Source organism: Trichechus manatus, unplaced genomic scaffold, assembly GCF_000243295.1.
Source record: "Trichechus manatus latirostris isolate Lorelei unplaced genomic scaffold, TriManLat1.0 scaffold00020, whole genome shotgun sequence".
NCBI classification, from domain to species: Eukaryota; Metazoa; Chordata; class Mammalia; order Sirenia; family Trichechidae; genus Trichechus; species Trichechus manatus.
Genome location: NW_004443956.1, coordinates 20,577,384 through 20,600,321, shown reverse-complemented (window position 1 = coordinate 20,600,321; position 22,938 = coordinate 20,577,384).

Here is a 22,938-nt window from a genome sequence, read left to right as displayed (position 1 = left end):
ACAGTGAGTTGAAGACAATGGTGATGGAATAATTTGGAAAAGGATATTGAGAATAGCAGCACAACTGGAAGAATGTAATCGATGTCACTGAATTGTACATGTAGAAATTTTTGAAATGGTGTATCTTTGGCTGTGTATATTTTCACCAAAAAATAAAAAGGTCCTCCAAGGTCGAGAAGGGAAAGTGTTGACATGTTGTGGAGTTGTTAACCAATGTCATAAAACAATATGTGTACTGACTGTTTAATGAGAAACTATTCTGTAAACCTTCACCTAAAGTATAATAAAAAAAAAAAATTAAAAACAAAACAAAAAAGAAACGCATCAGAATGTGTCATGGATTACTTTAACAAATATTCCATCAATGATATTCAAAACACCGCCATATAAGCAAGGATAACGTATTGCTCTTTTCCACAGGACAGTGTAACCTTTTGATTGTTTTTCCTAATAGTCTGTGCTTTGTCTTAATATCACGATTCTAATATCAGCTTGGGAGTTGAACTGAACTGACCATTTGTTTTGGGATGTTCCTGAGAAGCAAATAATGGTCAAACCCACAGACTAAACAAAAAGATTATCACAAGCTGCTTTGTATCTCCAAGCACCCACTTGTGAATCATCAAAATGTCTAAATAAAAGATGTCACTGAGTGTTATAGTAAGTGAATGCTTATAGTGTGTTTTGAGGTGGTTCAAGGCACTTCTTTTAACCTTTTGACAGATAAATTTATTGATTTGGATAACCATAATAAAAAAAACCTAAATTAGCGTAGAGTTTTAGCCTTGTAGGTATACTGTTACGTGTAAGCTGGGTTTACAAAAAAATTTTTTGTTGTGACTACAGGGATATTTTAATAAAAAATAATAAATTTCTGCTGAAACACTGCACAGAAATTTTATAGACAGTCATTTTGGTGTCACCGCCTCTGACAGTGTCACCCAGTGTGGTCTGCACCCTCAGCACTCACCTAGTGACGCCACTGATAGAGTCTAGCTTCAGGGTGGAGATGGTGAGGGACTGGGCCCAACAGAATAGGTACTTCCACCCAATGGTGGCAAGTGCTGAAGGCAGACCCAACAGGAGGCAGTGGTAGGAATCTGAGCAGACAGAACTAATTCAATTCCAGAAAGGAGGGTGGGATACACTTTCAAGGCAATAGCTATAAGATTGGAGTCAGCCAATTGTCTCAACACCTTTGGGCTCTAGAAAACAGTGCTGTGACACACAGGGCATAATCACAAAGGTATGAGCCAGCATCTGGATCTTAAGAAATGAAGAGCAGAACCAAAATAAAATGTTCCCAGTGACAAGGCTAAAGATACATCCAGGGGTTGGAAGTTGTATGGTTTGAGCTGTGGGACAGTGAAATTTGGGGATGATGAGCTAGCCAGATAATTATATTAATAATTTTCCATTTCTATTTCTAAATACAGTCATGCTCCATATAACGTCTCTTCCAGCAATATCTGACTGCATATATGTCCATGGTCCTGTGAGGTTATAATAGAGTTCAGAAATCCTGATCAGAGAACAAGACATAGCAGACATAACTGGACATAGTGAACTCAACAGCTTCCTGTATGCAACACATGTATCTCATATCTCTTGTATACCAAGTGATTGCGCTGCTAGGAGTATAATGGTACAGTACGTGTATGACCTATGACACATATGTCTTGATGGCCATAGTAAATGCCTATGTTATTGGTTTATGTATGTACTGTACTGTACTTTCTATCGTTATTTTAATGTGAACTTCCCTTACTTACAATTAAAAATTTACCGCATAACGTTGTGTGCCCTGATTTGTAGGCAGCAGCATCCAATATCGTGTATTGCATGTTTCTTGAGTGTTGTAGCATTATCTCCCTGCTTAATTTTCTTTTGAAAATATTACCGTGATGTGCATTATGGGTCCCAAATGCAGCAAAACCAGTGCTAGTGATAGCAACAGCAAGAGGCAAAGAAATATCGATCTGAAGTGGAATAAAAGGTATCCCATATAGCTTTGCTAAGTATATAATCTGGTGTTTGCACAATGTCCATATCACATAACATGCTATTTCACAGAATATGTGGTGGATGTTAATGGACATGTGCCTGTATTGTAATTCCAGTCCTGATGACCTTAGCAGCAGATCTGATCCTTTAGTAACTCCTATTGCTCTTATGTTCAGTACCACACAATTGTCCTCAAAGGCTCCAGCTAAAATACCTGCCTCTTGAGGGCAGGGTCAGCATCTTCTTTTTCATCCTTACCATATCTGTTCAGCCAACACTTGCCTGGTTTTACAGAGTGACCTGCATAAAGTAAAAACTGAACTTGCTTTGTAAACTGGATTTGTTGTAACCCCTAACATCATGTACTCATGCAAAAGATGATACACCTGGAAAAGATAGCTTATCTCTATGTATGATTCCTTAGTCCTTTTTGCTGTTGAATTCAGTGTGCCCAAAAGCTCTGCATTCTTGCCTTTATACTTGCACCAATTATGGCATTTCAGTATTCAGTAAGCTTGCCCTCAGTTTCATCCTGCCAGTACTCTTCAGGTTTGGTGGGGGAGACTTAGAAGTTCATTTTTGTTTTCTGTTAACTCCTTGGCTTCTTGTCTAACTTTCCATTTCTTGTGTGGCTTCAGTCTCTTAGCCTTTATTGCCAATTGCAATGTGGTTTTGTGACGGAAATACATACCATTAAAAACTGAACTGAGAGCATTAAGCATTTAAGATGATAATACATTGCGCTTAAGCCTCTTGCATTCTATCCTTAAACTTGTGTTTCATAGTCATGAACTGGAAATCTAAAGCAGGAATATGTTACAATGCCTTTGACTGTAGGTGCAAAAAGTCATAAGCCTCTAGATGTGTAAATAATTAGGTAAGAAAACAAAGTTCTTGGCATGAACACATTCTAGCCAGCAACGATATCTATGTACAGTGTTGTATGCATTTCAAAGCCCTTTCTCATTTATGATTTCATTCTCAATACAACCTTGTGGAGTGGGGAGAGAAACTATGATTAATCTAATTTTATGAGTATAGAAAATGTGAGGTCGAGAATTTGCAATTTTCCCCAAGGAAAATTTCTAGGGGCCATAGGCAGAAGCCTGATTTTCTAAAGTGGGTCTCCTTCTTCCTCCTACTGGTAAAGGGGCTGCAGTCTGTTAGCACAATTATAATATCACACACCTGCTGACATCATTCAACACACCCTGACTCATCTCCCCTCACTCATCCATTCAACATAAAATATTCACCTCCTCTACCCTGTTTGTGAGGGAGGAATTCCCATCCTGGGATTATGGGGACGGCCAAACACATGATACTCAGCATTGAGCAGATGAAATTGACAGTGGCTGATGAGGCAAACAGACTCAGCAGGAGGAGGACATTGCCTGCCATGCAGGACTGTACAGGAGTTGTACTTGGGGCAAGAGTGAACGACTGGGGGCTGTGGGGCTTTGTAGTATCAAGAGGGTGGGGTGCCCTGTGGTTTCCATGGGAAGATGTGATTGGCTAGTTTCAGTAATTCTGCAGGCTGTCAGGGAGCTGAAGCAGGAACTGTGCCTGAGCCCAGTGCTATGGAGGACTGTTTGGCTGGGAGCCTAAGCTGTGAGAGCAGAGTAGGGAGGGAAACTTGCAGTTAGGCTGTTTGAGGCCCTCTCCATTTTACCAGACATCAAGCCAGCACATAATTGTGGCATTAATTTTAGGCTTCATGCCACAGCCAGGTATAATGTTTAACAGTGAGGCATAAAAAGCAAATTCCACCTCCCATATTCAGAGAATTATTGTTCTCACCTCCAGTTGCACATTTGCGAATACTCACTGTGTTCTCCTTTCCAAGGAAGACAACCTCTTCTAGACAACCTCTGCATAAACCTCTGGATCTTGTTATTATATTACTGTACTCCCATGACATTTAAAAAAACAATATTCATTTAAACAAACACACATATACATATACATACACATGGAAAACCCCACCAAAATCACAACTGCACCTTGGACTAACAAAGTTCTGCTATGGTGTCCATAACCTAGATTAACTTCTTTTACATGTTTATAAAGAGATTACAAAATTTTATGAACTGTAATTACTTTTAGTGACTTAACTATCCTTGCTTTAGATCAGCATTGTCTAAGCAATACTCTCAGACTTATTTAGTTCCCCCAAATGGATTTTTAAAATATTTGACTGAATCTTTATGTCAGCTAAGGGACCTGCCAACACCATATGCAGTCCACTCAATTACATATTACTTTAATGTGACCAAAAGTATATGAGATCGAAAGCATGGGGATTTTTCCCTTCCTGTTTATTTGATAATTGTAGGTCATTAAAAAGATGGATTTGTTTTAAGCCTTTAAGCTCATAAATATTTTCACCAGCCTTTCCGTTACTACCCTGTTGGTGACAGAAATAATCATACTGAGTACCAGTACGAATACAATAGATTTACAGGTCCAATTTAATGAGGCATATTTTTCCTTTCCTGGTTGGATTTCATTTGTGTTACAGATGTGGAAGAAGCATAGACCTATATGCTAGAAAATTTGGAAACTTATTCTAAGCTCTGCTATTTGCTTGCTCTTTGCCTTTGGGGAAGTTGCTTAACCTCACTGAGCCTCAATTTCTTCATCTGTAAAATGGTAATAATAGCTATGATCCACCCCATGGAATTTGCGAGACCCAAATAAGATAATATATATAATTGCATTTGAGAAAACAGAGCATTCAACAAATATGAGGATTACAGTGAAATTATATCATATGTGCATTTAATTTATGTAAATTCCAAAATATTGCTCTGAGAGAGAGAGAAGCAATTTAAATGGTGCAGGAGATTCTGGCTGTCATCCCACTCCCTGGGCTCATTGCTGGAATTGACCTTGTGACGGGAGATAGAAATCGATAGGGCCTCAGTGGACCGTGGTCCCTGTGTGTCTTTTGTGAGTGAGCATTTTCCCATGCCTAGTGAGGTGACAGGTTTAGAGACTTTTGTTTTCCTACTCAACATGACTCCCAAAATGCAAGCCAGCTATTCTGTTTATCCACTTAACCATTGGTAGCTGGCCCTATAAGTGATTTACGGGATCCTGTAGGGTAATTGTCGTTATAGATGCCTTCATCTTATTTGCAGACGTGAACCTAGCTCCTGAGAAGACATGTGTCCAGACTCATAGATGCTGGATTACTGAGTGCTCATTGCAGAATTTCTGGAATGAGTTTCATAGAGCTAATAAGGAGTTCTGAATTAGTTCTGCATCAATAAGGAGTATGACACAGCAGACGGAGCCTGATTTGTATGTGGTTAAAGTAGGGAATGAGGAAAACCCTTCCAAATTATCCCTTATTTGCCCACTTAAGTTTCTTCAAAAGAAATACGACCTTGTATTCAGCACAGATTACCGCACGTGTGATTCAGGCGGTAGCAAAACAGAAGCACCAAAATAATGAGAGAAAAATGGTTTTGGAAAGAATTTGGTGTGTTTTTTGTTTATTTAAGCATTGAAGTAACCACCATGAGAAAACTGATGAACTTCTTTATACTCATTTTATGGAATAGTGCTTTGTTTGAATTAAACATGGGGGAGTGGTAATCTTTTGGGGATCTTGAGGCCTCTAGAGATTTTCATTTGGCCCTTGTTTAATGCCATAATTAGAAATACATTTAAGCGACACTGTCTCTAGATACAGAACAGAGAAAACAAATATTCATGAACACTAGGGTGAAGATGACTATTTTTTTCTCCTGACAACAGCATAAGATGCTAGAAAGCCGAGGGACATTAAAAAGGGTGCCAATGATATGAAAGCATAGAAAAGAAAAATTGGTGCAGAAAGGAATGCAAGGACTACCAAAGACAACCGTGGGTTGCCTGGTGTTTTTCCTTACAGATGCTTTTACTGCTAGTCCTTCAGACAGGGGTTATGTCATCATGCATACACGTTAGACGTTTAACTGAGGACAAACATGGGGTAAATAAGAATATGGCAGATTTTTCATTCTGTGCAAATTAAGAATATGCTTTCTAGAATCATTTCTCTGTACAAGAAGTTGTAGAACTAAAAAAAAAAAACCCAGAATACTGGCCTTAAATTTGAGTTCATTCTTGCCTTCTAAAAACTGTACCATGTGTTGCTAAGTAAATAAATATCACCATCTAAACCATAAGGATGGGCATGTATATATACTGGGCAATGGAAAGAGAAATAATTCATGTTCGTATGGTGTAAAGGACATAAGCATTCTAACCAAGTTGTGATGCCTGTCAGAAACTCAGAAAATGTGGAAAAGTAAAATATTTTCCTAATTGTGTGAGGCAATTCAGCCTTTAGTTAGGCAAGCCGATAATTAACAATTAATCGAATTCAACTACAATAATTAATTCAGGTGACTGCAAACCCTAAAAACCATACTCCAATGGATAGAAGGTAAAACGGGAGTTTTTTGTCCTCTTCCTCCAAATAAGGGAATTTAAGGTGACCACAATTAGTCCCTTCTAGCAACTGGTCCCTTTTGTAGACTTTAGGAAAAGGTCAACATCAGGAAATCACTGAATGCAAAGCTGCTTTTTTTTTTTGGAGGGGGAGGGGGTAATCTAAATAAGAGACTTGATGTTTAATTATGATTTTACATTCTTATTATTACAATCCGTTTTCCTGGACCCTCCCACCCAATGGAAGAAAGCCCTGCTCTTATTCTCGTTTGAGAGGACTTAAGCGTTTGTCCACTAAGGCATATGGCTGAGGGTGTACTTTGGCACTGTGCATAATAAATGCATTGAAAATAAATCACCTCCACAGACTGAAATAATCTAAAGCTAGAGTGACTAAAAATTGACCTAGAATTATTCAGTCAATTATTTAAATAATTAGTCAGTTATTTAAAATCGACTCAAGAAATCTTCAGTACACCTTTCTCATCCCCCTTTTTAAATGTTTTTTCTTACAGTGAGTAACCTCGATAAAAATGTCTTTTGGCTGGGAGTGTTTGGATGACGTTTTGAGCAGCCGACTCTCACTCTTTCCCAGCCCGTACCTCTGACCTGAGCCAGGCTGGTCCCCTCACTTTCCAACAAACTAGTAATTCCTTACTTCAAGACTTCCATATAATTTTTCTCTTATTATTAGCCAAACTTTAATTCTCTACTTTCTGACTATGCAACCTTTAAGAAACTGCTCAAGTTCCTCAGTGCACACTTCCCTGCCATCCCCCAGATCACATATTTTTTCTTCCTATAAATTGATATGGTAACTCTTATACTGTCTGTCTTAGTTAACTAGTGCTGCGGTAACAAAAAAATACCACATGTGGTGGATTTATAAAACAGAAGTTTATTTTCTCACAGCTCTGGAGGTGAAAAGTCCAAATCAGGCTTCAGCCCCATTGATTCCTTCTGTGAGCAGTCCTTGGCGTCCCTCTCTCTGTGTGTCTCTGTGTCTAGTCTGCTCTTTTTATAAGACATCACTCAAAAGGGATTAGGTTTAGGACGCGCCCTACTCTGTATGACCTCATTAACATAAAAAAGAAACCTCCATTTTCAAATAGGGTCATATTTACAGGTACAGCGATTCGGACTTCAATGTAGTTTTTTTGGAGGATACAGTTCAATCATGATACTGCCTTTGCAGTATTTAACTATAATTTAAGCTCCAGAAGATTGGGAAATGTTATTTATATATCTTCTTCATTCTCCAGCAAGGTACTGTGGGCATAGTAAGGGCTCAAAAATGTTTATTGAATGATTGCTTTCTAGAAATGTTTTCTAGGATTCATTTAATGATATATGCTAGAAACAGGCATCTTTAGAGAACATGTACCTATGCCTACAGTTTTCTAACTTTAGACAAGGTCTCTCAATAAATGGAAAAAAAGAAAAATTGGATCCCTGCTTGACACAGTATAAAAGTTAAACTCCATATGGGTTGAGGAAAACTAAAATTAACAGAAGAAAATGCAGTAGAATATCTTTGTGATCTTAGGGTGGAAGACTTTTTAAGAAGGTCAAAACTCTAAGATGTAACAATTTTGGTAATTGCTGCCAGTAAGTTGTACACCTGTAAAAAAGTGAGTTGGCAAAAGTTGTGTGATAGACATTTTACAATAATGATAAAAAAAAATAGCAGCTGAGGCTTTTTATGTACAACCAAACACCTTATGGGATTTAGTTCCTTGGTTTGGAGGATTAGGGTCATGGTTTCATTGGACATCCTAGTTAATTGGCCTAATAACATGTTTAGTGCTTCTGTTCTACCTCCTAGTTCATTGAGTAGTGCCTGGGGTCTTAAAAGTTTGCAAGTGGCCATCTAAGATACAAAAATTGGTCTCTATTAACCTGGAACAACAGAGGAGGAAGGAGAATGAGCAATAGGAGGATGAAATGGAAAGTGTGGCTAATTGGCTCCATGAACAACTGCTTCCTTTGCCATGAGACCAGAAAAACTGGATGGTGCCCAGCTACCATTACTGAACATTCTGATCAAAGATTCCGTAGAAGAATCGTGATCAAAAGGGGGAAAATACAGAGCAGAATTTCAAATTCTCATGGACTCTAGTCTTTCTGGAGCCATGAAGTCTGGATGAACCCTTGAAACTATCTTTAAACTTCATACCAAAAATATCCACTGAAGTCTTCTTTAAACCAACCAATAGTTAAGCTTAACTAGTAATAATGTCTGCCTTGAGCATTATGCTCTTTTAAGAAATATCTATATGGGATCAAATTAACAAAAGCAACTTGAAATATTAGTTAGGAACCTTAGGGGGCAGTGAGTTTATGTTATTGGTGAAGGACCAACTCAGAAAAGGACGGTGAGAAAGGTTGCACAACCTGAAGAATCTAACCAGTGTCACTGAATTATACATGTAGAAACATCTGAATTGCTGTATGTTTTGCTGTGCATATTCTCAACAACAACAAAATAAATAAAATTGTTAAAAATTAAGGATTTTTCTTCAGTGAAGATCATCATTAACAAAGTTAACAAGTGGGTAAAAAAGTAGGAGATATATGTAATGTCTAAACTAAACATGTCTTCAGGAGGAACCAGTCCCTGGAGAAGGACATTGTGCCTGGTAAATTAAAGGGTCAGTGAAAAAGAGGAAGACCATCAACAAGATTGACAGAGTGGCTGCAATAATGGGCTCAAGCATAACAACAATTGTGAGAATGGCACAGGACCGGGCAGTATTTTGTTGTTGTACATAGGGTAGCTATAAGTCAGAACCGACTCTATGGCACCTAACAACAACAAACTAGAATATGTTAACAAGAAATTGCAAATTAGCAAGAAAAAGACAGGAAACTACATAGAAAGATAGACAAAGGATATATTAGACCTTCTTTGGAAAGAGAAACACAAATTGTTAAAGTGAAGTTCATTGATACAGACTTGGTGAGGTAGAGATGTTGGAACTTCCCTGGTTTAAAGTAAAGGAAGGAATCTGTAGAGTTACTGCAGTGCCTTGCTCAGATCCCCTCTTCACGGCTGATGTACCCATTCCCAGCTGCTGGGAGTATCAGTGGCTGACGGCTCGCAGTGGTGCCCCCTCTGGAATTTGCCTGCAACTGCAGGGAACTACCCAGCCCAAGGGTATGTCTCCTCCTTTGAGAGGGTGGCCAAAGGCCAATTACTGACTAACGTGAGGATACAAAGGCTTGGCCCCGTTGCTTTAGTTTGGGACTACTTTGAAGGACACAGCTTCCGAGGTTCCCATATAGTTGGGGGAGTTCTTAATGTCAGCCATGTTGCTGGTTTGCTGCTGCTTCTTTCCGGTCCTGCCTTCTCATGCCCTCACAAGTTTATCTCCCAAAAGCATTCCTCAATAAACCTTCCCATCTCAGAGTCTGTTTTCAGGGAGCCCAATCTTAGACAGAATCCAAAGGTTTAGGTTGACAGGAACGTTGGAGTCATTTATCACGTGCAAGGCAGCTATCCCCTCTCCCCAAGAGGCCCAGAAGACACCCCCTCCACAAAATTATTGAGAAACACATTAGTAAGGGGAGCACAAGAATCTTTGTGAAGCTTGGCAGTAGCTGTCTTCTGTAAGCCATGGGTGCTTGAGAGAAATGGTGCCTTTGAAATGGGCTTCCTGCTTTCAACGGGGATGTTAGTCTCAATGTGGGAAATTCTAAGTGGCAGTATTTAACTTCCAGAGGTAAGATGGACACAGCTATCATAATGGGCAACAAAGTTGGAGTGACAATCACAATATTTAGAATTGCAGGAAACTTTGGCAGTGGCTAATTGGTCACAAAATCCTCGGAAATGAAATGGATGGAGAGCCAATTATTATTTGAACTATCATTATAATAATGAAAATAATAATGATAAATAACTCTGTGTCTGGTGAGAAGAAATGGAGAGCCATAGTGTCTCATCCAGTTTCCAAGACTTCAAGCCCTTTGATGGATAGAGGGATTAGGTTCTTTTGGAGAAGAGCTCTGTAGTCCCGCCATAAGTATAAACAGCAACTCTTCATCTGACCTTCCCTAAAGTGACCTGAGGATATTTTCCAGGGAGTACTGTGCACTTCAAATAGAAGAATCCTCAGGCTTTAGGGGGTTATTTGAAATAGCTCTTAGTCGATGCTAATCTTTGGGGACTAAAAATGCTACTGTGATTCACTGGTCAAAGCAGGGGGCTAGTAAATTTAGGTGATAGATGGAGTTTTGGCCCAATCTTACAGGGGGCAGTCTGCTGTTCTAGCCTGTGGTAATTTTCCTAGTTTCTGAATGAATAATTGGAATAGACCTTCTTGGGCTCCAGTGGCCTTTGGCAGTTCCAACAACAGCAGCAGTGAGTAGCTTTGGGCTCCAGCACCCAGAGCTGGATATGTTAGCTGTGCCCCTCCATGGTTCTGGCAGCTGCAGTAGTAGCCTACTGCTGGTGTTTGCTGGCCGAGGTTCCAATAGAATCAGGAGTATTGGTTGCAGTGGGTGACTGTGGGCTCCAGAGGTTTTGGTAGCTCCTACTGTGGCATCATGTTTCAATAACAGCAAAAGTCTCCAGCAGTGCCTGTGGATTTTCTGCCCCTTGTTCTTTCAGCCATCAGGATGGTACCAACTCTGTGCAGTAACTAATCTCTGGGTTACCTCACCACCCTCTTTTTGATCCTTTAGCCCTTCCTACACTTTTGTATCTAATTCCCTAAATTAAATCGCCTTCATTTGGTATACCCAGTGAGGTTTCTATTTTCCTGGCTAGTCTCTGACTCAAAGTTGATTATAAATCAGAAATTCTCAATTTCACTATTAATGAGAGAAGTGCAAATCATAACATTGTATATACATCTGATTGGCCAAAAATAGAAAAATTTTACCAAGTATTGGCAAGGATGTGAGTATATGGGAACTCTTATGCACTGTTGGAGGAAGGGTAGGTGGGGGAGTCATTCTGGAAGGCAATATGGAATTCTTTAGTAAAATTAAATATACCAAACTCGTTACCATCAAGTTGATTCTGACTCATAGTGACCCTATAGGACAGAGTAGGACTTCGCCATAAGGTTGCCAAGGAGCGCCTGGTGGATTCATACTGCCGACGTTTTGGTTAGCTCTTAACCACTATGCCCCTGGGGTTTCCAAAATTAAATGTATTAATATATATTATATATAGTGATGCAGCAATCCCACACCTGAGCATACCTCCAGAGAAACTTGAGCACAGACCCATAAGTATTCATATTTGAGGTGTTTGTCCTAGCTTTGAATGTGATAGGTAGTTGGAGGAGCCCATCCCTTAGGGAATGGGTAAGTCAAATGTGGCAAGAGGATACTATGGAACACTGTGTAACACTAATAAGAACTAGACTTACATAGAGTAGTGGTGGTGTTGTCAGGGGCGGTTGAGTCAGCTCCACCTCATGGCAACCTTATATATAACAACAAAACGTTGCCTGGTCCTGCGCCATCTTCATAATCATTGGTACATTTGAATCCATTGTTCGGCTATTATGTCAATTCATCCCCTTGAGCGTTTTCCTAATTTTTGCTGACCCTGTACTTTACCAACCATGATGTCCTTTTCTGGCAGTTGGAGTTTCCTGATGATGTGTTGAAAGTAAGTGAGCTAAAGTTTCTCCATCCGTGTTTCTAAGGAGCATTCTGGCTGAAATTCTTCCGAGACTGATTTGTTCATTCTTCTGGCAGTCCATGGTATATTCAATATTATTTGCCAACACCACAGTTTGAAAGGATCAATTCTTCTGTCTCCCTTTTTCATTGTCCCCCCTTTCAGATGCAATTGAAAAGACCATGGCTTGGGTCAGACATACCTTAGTCAGTAAAGTGATATCTTCGCTTTTTTAAAACTTTAAAGAGGTCTTTTGCAGTAGATCTGCCCAGTGCAATACATTGTTTGATTTTGTAACCGCTGCTTCCATAGACGTTGATTGTTGATCCAAGTAGAATGAAATCTTTGACAACTTTCATTTCTTTATTTATCATGATGTTGTTTATTGGTCCAGTTTGGGGATTTTCATTTTCTTCACATTCACGTGTAATCCGTATTGAAGGCTTTGATCTTCATCAGTTAGTGCTTCAAGTCGTCTTCACTTTCGGTAAGCAAGGTTGTGTCATCTGCATATTGCAGTCTGTTAATGAGTCTTCCTGAAATCCTGATGCCATGTTCTTCTTCATATGGTCCAGCTTCTCAAATTATTTCTTCAGCATATGGATTGAATAAGTAAGGTGAAAAGAAACAATTCTGCTGCACACCTTTTCCAATTTTAAACCACACAGTATCCCCTTGTTCTGTTTGAATGACTGCTTCTTGGTCTGTGTACAGGCTCCTCATGAGCACAATTAAGTGTTCTGGAATTCCCATTCTTTCCAATGGTATCCATAACTTGTGATGATCCACACAATCGAATGCCTTTGCACAGTCAATAAAACACAGGTAAACATCTTTCTGGTATTCTCTGCTTTCAGCCAAGATCCATCTGACATCAGCAATGATAATCTCTCGTTCCATCTCCTCTTCTGAATCCAGCTTTAACTTCTGGCAGTTCCCTGTTAATGTACAGCTATAGTGGTTTTTGAATTATTTTCAGCAAAATTTTGCTAGTAGATCTGAAAAAACACAATGTTAAAAAAAAAGGTAAGAAATAGAATGAGATCTATAGCTCAGTGTTACATCTGTAAATTAATAACACAAAAAAATCTCAAAGAACTGCAAGTATTCTCTGTTGAGTCTCTGTGGTTAACATTTTTTCTGGTGGAATACCCCTTAGTTTTATAATACACAACTCTCATAGAATGTATAATTTTTTCATACAGTGTTCTCCAGCTTATGTTTTTATAAAAAATGATTTTATATTTATGATTATAAATGTTAATACAACATTTTAAATAAAACTACCAGAAGGAAAATCTCCAGTTACATTCTAAGTTCAGTGAATAGATTCATTGGATAGAATGTCAGCATCACATGTGAATGTTTGGCCATGAAGTGTTGTGTATCTTGGGTTTTGTTGTTGCTAAGTGAGGCTCTGTCACCGTACACAGAGTGTATTTTATCCTAATGTGAACTTGTTTCTAATATGTGGGTGCTTCACTGTGTTTCAGTTACATTTGAAGAAATTGCTTGGGGGGTTTAGGGTTAAATTTTTCCTTTTAAAATAATGGGAAATAGGCTGCCAGTTAGCATTTTCATGATATTTAAAAATGATTACTGATGCCTATATTGACAAGGATATACACCAAACACATTACAGTGAGTGTCTGTGCAACAGAGGGAATGGAATTGGGGCTTAGGGGTAAAGAGGAAAGTATATAACACTAACAAAACATAAAAAAGGGATTATTTGCTCAGACTGATGATGACAGTGTACTGTGGCTAACTCAACCGTCTGCCCTTGAGGTTTATGAAGAAAAAAAGACCACCACCAATATCATCATCACCATCACCACCACCGCCGCCACCGCAGCCGCCACTGCCACTACCAGTAACAAAAACAACACTATTAGGACCATCACCACCACTACCACTATCACCACTACCACTGATGCTACCTTAACCACAACTACCACCACTATTACTACTGCCACCACCATCACCACCACTGCCACTATCACCATCAACACCACATCACTGCCAACACAAACACCATAGCAACAAAATCCAACCACATGACACTGACCACTCTGACAGGGATCACAACAGAGTCCCAGACAGAGTGGGAGAAAAACGTAGAACAAAATTCATGAAAAAAGACCAGGCTTACTAGTCTGACAGAGACTATGGCCTTTGGTCACTCTGCTAAGTCAGAACTAAAACCACTTCCGAAGCCAACTTTTCAGACAAAGATTTGACAGGCATATAAAACAAAAAATAACACCGGTGAGGAACGTGTTTCTTAGTTCAATCAAATACACGAGACCAAATGGGCAACTCCTGCCCAAAAGCAAGATGAGAAGGCAGGAAGGGACAGGAACTGGATGAATGGACACAGGGAAACTGGGGTGGAAAGGGAGAGAGTGCTGTCACATTGTGGGGATTGCAACCAATGTCACTTAACAGTATGTGTATAGATTTTTGAATAAGAAGCTAACTTGTGTTGTAAACTTTCACCTAAAGTACAGTAAAATAAAAAAAAAAATCCAACCACATGAAAGATGGTCAGAGGAAATGGCAAGCAAAAGAATCAGTAAAACATGCTAACTATAAATAATAATTATGGTAATAATAATAACTAGTGCTAGTGAGTAAGACCATGGCAGAACTAAAATACTAGTCAACACAAACATAAAAAAGTAGGAGTGAGTTAAGAAGTTAAACTTGAGGTCTTATTCTCAAGTGAAAGAAATTAGAAACATTGCGGCTTTGCTCTGCCACAAAGGTGGGGCTCATTGTTTGGAAAAAATTGGTGAGATTGGGATGGGCAATAGATATTGTTGCGTAAATAATTTTATGCCAGTTTATCCCCTGCCAAAATACTGGTTTATTTTATGTAGAGACAGCTTGTCATTCCACGAATGAAGATCTGCTTCAACTTTTCAACCATTTTAATATCTTGGGAGATAGACTTCTCTGTAAAAGTAAGCTCAGTGCCGTAAACTAATTTCAGCTGAACGTCATTCCCCAGCTCATTAAATGAGCCAAGTGCTCATCCTATAGCTTTTTATGACAGTTTACAATGTGTTGCATAAATTGAGAATTTAGTCTAAATAATCCCCTTCTATCCTCACTGCTTCTACCCTTTAAATATCTGATGATGTTTCTCTTGTCTTCACTTAGTCCTTGATTAGGAGAGCTGTAGACACTTAGCTTCCTTAATCTTTCTTTCTAAATCAATCCTTGAAACCAGCCCCTAATATTGTTGTTACTCTATTCTTTTCTGAATCTCTTCCAAATTGTCTATCTTTCTTGTATTGAGCTGCATGACCTGAATAAGCTGAAAGCAGTGTTGTTATGAGTACAGATTCACTAATGTATCCTTGCAGCATGCTAATTCTCTGGCCCAAGCCTCCTGAAATTAAGCCTTCTGTTCCCTCCCTCCTCCATTTCTATCTGTAGATGAAAGTCAGCTTCTCTGCTCCCTGTCAACCCTATTTTTTCCTACAGGGATATTGTTTTCTGATTATTTCCCAACATATTAAAGGCTGAAATCCAAATTAGGAGGAGGAAAAAGTTCAGGTATACAAGGGGACATTTGCTTCATTTTTTTTCTAGTGCCTAAGAATTTTAGTGTTCCTTTATTTCTTCCCCTCATAACAACTGTGTTTTACATGAATATCTAATATCCCTTTGATTTTTATATTTTTCTAAGAGTCTTCATATCAGATCCTGAAAATAACTCTGTAAGACGGAGAGGCGACATCTGATTATCCCATTTTGCAGGTGTTGTAACCTGAGGGCCAGAAAGAGGGTCAGTCAACTGCTTCTGGTCACCAAGTATTTGTTTACACTGCCTAGATCTCCTAACTGCTAGCCCAGCATCTTCCCCAGCATACAAGTGTGTCTTCCTTTCAAGTTTGCTCCAGTGCTCAAATTGGACTTCCTTCCATTTCATAAATCTGACTTGATGGTCTCTTCTTCAATGAAACCTTAAAATAATTCCTATAATACACTGAAAGACACACACATTCCCAGTTTGAAAACCTCTTACCATTTTATTATTTACTCTCTCATTGCAGGCTTTCTGCACAGCTTATTTATATGTTTTAAATGCTAACAGGAATTACCAAGCAAAACTTTATGACAGTCTGTTAAGCTTTATACTGATGAAGTTATAATGCACAATCAGTGCTAGTTTCCAGCCCCAAAATATTTAACTGCACAAATCTGTTTTTTACGTAAAGGGTTGTTAAGGTGGGCAGAGAATGAAAGTCAGGATAGGCCTGTATGGCTGTACATGTTGAGCACTGCACAGCTCTAGGGGGCACCATTCTCACAGTGCCACGTGAGTGGCACTCCCTGGGATCCTACAGTGCACAGTCTGAGGCTCTATGAGCAGAGACTCAGGCAGGGTAGGGATATACTTACCTACCATAGAAGGCAAAGAGGTCACTATGCCCAGTAGTTTGCCTACAAGACAGAAGTTCAGAATGTCATATGAAGAAATTTCCAAACCAGTTTCAATTTGCATTTTAAGCTTTATCTTCCTTCACTTCTTGCCCTGTGTGATCCCCAAACCTATATGATCCCTAAATTTTTATTCCTTTGTAGCTTTGTACATGCCTGTCATTTTGCTTTAAATGTCCTTCTCTTCCTTCCCAGCAGAGTGACCACTTCCTCTGAGACATTGTCCCCACTCTGTGGAGTGAGTTGCTTCCTCCTCTGTGCCCTGATGTTCTGTTTGTAGTTGTGTTATTGAACTTATCACAGTGTATCCACAGTGAGAGGGCATTGGTGTTTAAGTGGTAGAATTCTTGCTTCTCATGGGTGAGACCCAGGTTTAATACCCGGCCTATGCATCTCATGCACAGTCACCAATCACCTGTCAGTAGAGGCTTGCATATTGCTGTGATGCTGAACAGATTTCACCAGAGCTTCCGCACTAAGATGGGCTAGGAAGAAAGGCCTAATGATCTACTTCTGAAAAATTGGCCAATGGAACTCCTATGAATCACAACGTTCTGATTTGCAACCAATCATGGGAATGGTGCAGGACCAGACAGCATTCTGTTCTGTTGTGCACAGGATTGCCATGAGTTGGGGGCTAATTCAATGGCTACTAACAACAATAATCAGGAGTGTTCTCAGGAGGTGGGGCCAAGATGGTGGAGTAGGACTGTAGGTGAGAACCTGCACCACACATTTGGTCACCAACTACGTGGATGCCTGAGCTGAATCCATACAAGAAAAGTAAACAGACTCCTGGGTTCATATACCTAGTAACAGATCTAACCACCTGGTGACAGGATGTTAGAGCTTCAAAGGCGCCAATAATCAAACTAGCTCACATGAACAGCCTATCTGGGCATATCAAAACAAAACAAGAAGCTAGGACACAGTAAGAAAACATAAAATAAATATAATAACTTATTGATGGCTTGGAGACAACAGTTAATATCAAGTCACATAAAAAGGCAGACCATGATGGCTTCAGCAAACTCCCAAAATAAAGATTCTAGAAATTTTCCAGAAGAAGAAAATTTCTTGGCATTACTGGAGGTAGAATACAGAAGATTAATATACAGAACTCTTCAAGAGATCAGGAAGGAAATTAAACAAAATGCAGAACACACAATAGAGAAACTTAAAAAGATTAGAGAAGAGCATAATGACAAATTTAACAGGCTGCAAGAATCCATAGAGAGACAGCAATCAGAAATCCAGAAGATTAACAATAAAATTTCAGAATTAGACAACTCAACAGAAAGTCATAGGAGCAGAATTGGGGCAATGGAAGTCAGAATTAGTGAGATTGAAGATAAAGCACTTGACACCAACTTATTTGAGGAAAAATCAGATAAAAGGATTAAAAAAAGGAAGAAACCCTAAGAATCATGTAGGATTCTATCAAAAGGAATAACCTATGAGTGATTAGAGTACCAGAACAGGAGGGATAACAGAAAATACAGAGAGAATTGTTGAAGATTTGTTGGCAGAAAACTTCCCTGATATCGTGAAAGATGAGAAGATATGTGTATCCCAGATGCTCATCAACCTCACATAAGGTAGATCCCAAAAGAAAGTTCACCAAGACATATTATAATCAAACTTGCCAAAACCAAAGATAAAGAATTTTAAGAGTGGCTACGGATAAATGAAAAGTCATCTACAATGGAGAGTCAATAAGAATAAGCTTGGATTACTCAGCAGAAACCATGCAGGCAAGAAGGCAATAGGATGACATATATAAAGCCTTGAAGGAAAAAAAATTGCCAGCCAAGAATTATATACCCAGCAAAACTGTCTCTAAAATATGATGGTGAAATTAGGGCATTTCCAGATAAACAGAAGTTTAGGGAATTTGCAGAAACCAAAACAAAATTACAAGAAATACTAAAGGGAGTCCTCCAATTAGAAAATCAATGACATCAGATAACAATGGAAGACTAGAACACAGGACAGAGCAACCATATATCAACCCACATAGGGAAGACACAAAAACAAATCAAAGCTAAAACACTGAAAATAGGGAAACAAAGATGTGAATATGTAAAAGATGACAACATTAAAACAAAAAAGAGTGACTAAAAAATGTAGTCATAGATCTTTTATATGAAGAGAAAGTCAAGGCGATATAAAAAAAAATAAGACTGGTTTAAATTTAGAAAAATGGGGGTACATATTAAGGTAACCACAGAGGAACTAACAATCCTACACATCAAAATAAAAAACAAGAAAAACACAAAGACTCAGCAAATACAAAATCAACAAAATGATAAAGGTGAAAAGAAAATACATAAAGATAAATGACTCAGCACAGAAAATTAAGTGTAACAAAGAAACTGTCTACAACACACACACAAAAAATACATCAAAACGACACCACTAAATTCATACCTATCAATAATTACGCTAAATGTAAATGGACTAAATGCACCAATAAACAGACAGAGAGTGGCAGAATGGATTAAAAAAATGCAATCCGTCTATATGCTGCCTACAAGAGACACATCTTAGACTTAAAGACACAAACAAACTAAAACTCACAGGATGGAAGAAAATATATCAAGCAAACAACAATCAAAAAAGAGCAGGAGTGGCAATATTAATCTCTGACAAAATAGACTTTAAAATAAAAGCCACCACACTATATAATGATTAAAGTATCAATACACCAGGAGGACATAACCATGATAAATATTTAGGCAGCCAATGACAGGGCTCCAAAATACATAAGACAAACTCTAACAGCATTGAAAAGAGAGATAGACAGCTCCACAATAATAGTAGGAAACTTCAATACACCACTTTCGGTGAAGGACAGAACGTGCAGAAAAAGCGCAAAAAGACATGGAAGATCTAAATGCCATAATCTACCAACTTGATCTCATAGACATGTACCAAAAACTCCACCCCACAGCAGCCAAGTATACTTTCTTTTCCAACGCACATGGAACATTCTCCAGAATAGACGATAAATTAGGCCATAAAGCAAGCGTTAAGAGAATCCAAAATATCTAAATGTTACAAAGCATCTTTTATGACCATAAAGCCATAAAAGTAGAAATCAATAACAGAAAAAGCAAAGGAAAAAAAAATCAAACACATGGAAACTGAACAACACCCTGCTCAAAAACTACTGGGTTAAAGAAAAAATTAAGGACAGAATAAAGAAATTCACAGAATCAAATGAGAATGAAAACACATCCTACCAGACCCTTTGGGGCACAGCAAAAGCAGTACTCAGAGTTCAATTTATAGCAATAAACGTAGACATCCAAAAAGAAGAAAGGGCCAAAATCAAAACATTAACACTACAACTTGAACAAACAGAAAGAGAGCAGCAAAAGAAGCCCTCGGGCACCAGAAGAAAGCAAATAATAAAAATTACAGCAGAATTAAATGAAATAGAGAATAGAAAAACAATTGAAAGAGTTAACAAGACCAAAAGCTGGTTCTTTGAAAAGATCAACAAAATCGATAAACTGTTGATCAAACTGACAAAAGAAAAATGGGAGAAGAAGCAAATAACTCGAATAAGAAATGAGATGGGTGATATCACAACAGACCCAACTGAAATTAAAAGTATCATAACAGAATACTATGGAAAACTGTACTCTAACAAATTTGAAAACCTAGAGGAAATGGACAAATTTCTAGAAACTCACTACTTACCTAAACTAACACACATAGAGGTAGAACAACTAAATAAACCTATAACAAAATAAGAGATTGAAAAGGTAATTAAAAAACTCCCAACAAGAAAAAGCCCCAGCCTGGTCGGCTTCACTGGAGAGTTCGACCAAACTTTCAGAGAAGAGTTAACACCACTACTACTAAAGGTATTCAGAACATAGAAAAGGATAGAATATTCCCTAAGTCATTTTATGAAGCCAGCATAACCCTGATACCAAAATCAGGTAAAGACACCACAAAAAAAAGACAATTACAAACCAGTATCCCTTATGAACATTGACATGAAAATCCTCAACAAAATTCTAGCCAATAGAATTCAACAACATATCAAAAAATACTTCACCATGACCAAGTGGGATTTATACCAGGTATGCAGGGATGGTTCAACAGTAGAAAATCAATGTAATCTATCACATAAATAAAACAAAGGACAAGAACCACATGATCTTATCAACTGATGCAGAAAAGGCATTAGACGAAGTCATTCATGATAAAAACTCTCAACAAAATAGGAATAGAAGGGAAATTCCTCAATATAATTAAGGGCATTTAAACAAAGCTAACAGCCAATATCATCCTAAATGGAGAGAATCTGAAGCATTCGCCTTGAGAATGGGAACCAGACAAGGATGCCCTTTATCACCACTCTTATTCAACATTGTGCTGGAAGTCCTAGCCAGAGCAGTTAGGCTAGAGAAAGAAATAAAGGACATCCAAGTTGGTAAGGAAGAAGTAAAAGTATCTCTATTTGCAGATGATATGATCTTATAAACAGAAAACTCAAAGAATCCACAAGAAAACTACTGAAACTAACAGATTTCAGCAAAGTTTCAGGATACAAGGTAAACATAGAAAAATCAGTTGGACTCCTCTACACCAACAAAGAGAACTTCCAAGAGGAAATCACCAAATCAATACCATTTACAATAGTCCCCAGGAAGATAAAATACTTAGCAATAAATCCAACCAGAGATGTAAAAGACCTATACAAAGAAAACTACAAGACACTACAGCAAGAAACCAAGCACCCTACATAAGTGGAAAAACATACCATGCTCATGGATAGGAAGACTCAACATTGTGAAAATGTCATTTCTACCAAAGTGATTTACAGATACAATGCAATCTGAATTCAAATTGCAATGACATTTTTTTAATGAGATGGAGAAACAAATCACCAACTTCATATGGAAAGGGAAGAGGCCATAGATAAGTAAAGCATTACTGAAGAAGAAGAACAACATGAGCAGCCTCACACTACCTGATTTTAGAACCTATTATACCTCCATGGTAGTCAAAACAGCCTGGTACTGGTACAACAACAGGTACATAGACCAATGGAACAGAATTGAGAATCCAGATGTAAATTCATCTACCTATGAGCAGCTGGTATTTGACAAAGGCCCAAAGTCCACTAAATGGGGAAAAGACAGTCTCTAACAAATGGTGCTGGCATAACTGGATATCCATCTGCAAAAAATTGAAACAAGACCTATACCTCACACCATGCACAAAAACTAACTCAAAATGGATCAAAAACCAAAATATAAGAACTAAAACGATAAAGATCGTGGAAGAAAAAATAGGGACAATGCTGGGAGCCCTAATACATGGCATAAACAGAATACAAACCATAAGTAACAGTGCACCAACACCAGAAGAGAAACTAGATAACTGGGAGCTCCTAAAAATCAAACACTTAAGCTCATCAAAAGACTTCACCAGAAGAGTAAAAAGACAACATACAGACTAGAAAAAAAAAATTGACTGTGACAAATCCAATCTAAAATCTACAAGATACTGCAAAACCTCAACAACAAAAAGACAAATAACCCAATTAAAAAATGGACAAAGGATATGAACAAGCACTTCACCAAAGAAGACATTCAGGCAGCTAACAGATACATGAGGAAATGCTCACAATCATTAGCCATTAGAGAAATGCAAATAAAAATTACAATGAGATAGCATCTCACCCCAACAAGGCTAGCATTAATCCAAAAAACACAAAATATTAAATGCTGGAGAGGTTCTGAAGAGACTGGAACACTTATACACTGTTGGTGGGAAGGTAAAATGGTACAACCACTTTCGGAATCAATTTGGTGCTTCCTTAAAAAGCTAGAAATAGAAGTACCATACGATCCAGCAATCCCACTCCTTAGAATATATCCTAAAGAAATAAGAGCCGTCACACCAATAGATACATGCACACCCATGTTCATTGCAGCACTGTTTACAATAGCAAAAAGATGGAAACAATGTAGGTGCCTATCAATGGACGAATGGATAAACAAATTATGGTATAGTCACACAATGGAATACTACACAATAGTAAAGAATAACGATGAATCTGTGAAACATAACACGCATGAATCTGTAAGGCATTATGCCGAGTGAAATTAGTCAGTCATAAAAGGACAAATTTTGTATGAGACCACTATTACAAGAACTCAAGAAAAGTTTTAAAAGACACAAAGAGAACATTAGCCTGAGAGACAAAAGGGCCACATAACCAGAGACTCCATCAGCCTGAGACAGGGGGACCACCAATGACTGCCCTGACAGAGAACACAACAGAGAGTCCCTGATGCAGCAGGAGAAAAGTGGGGTGCAGAACTCAAATTCTAGTAAAACGACTAGACTTAGTGGTCCGACTGAGACTGGAGGGA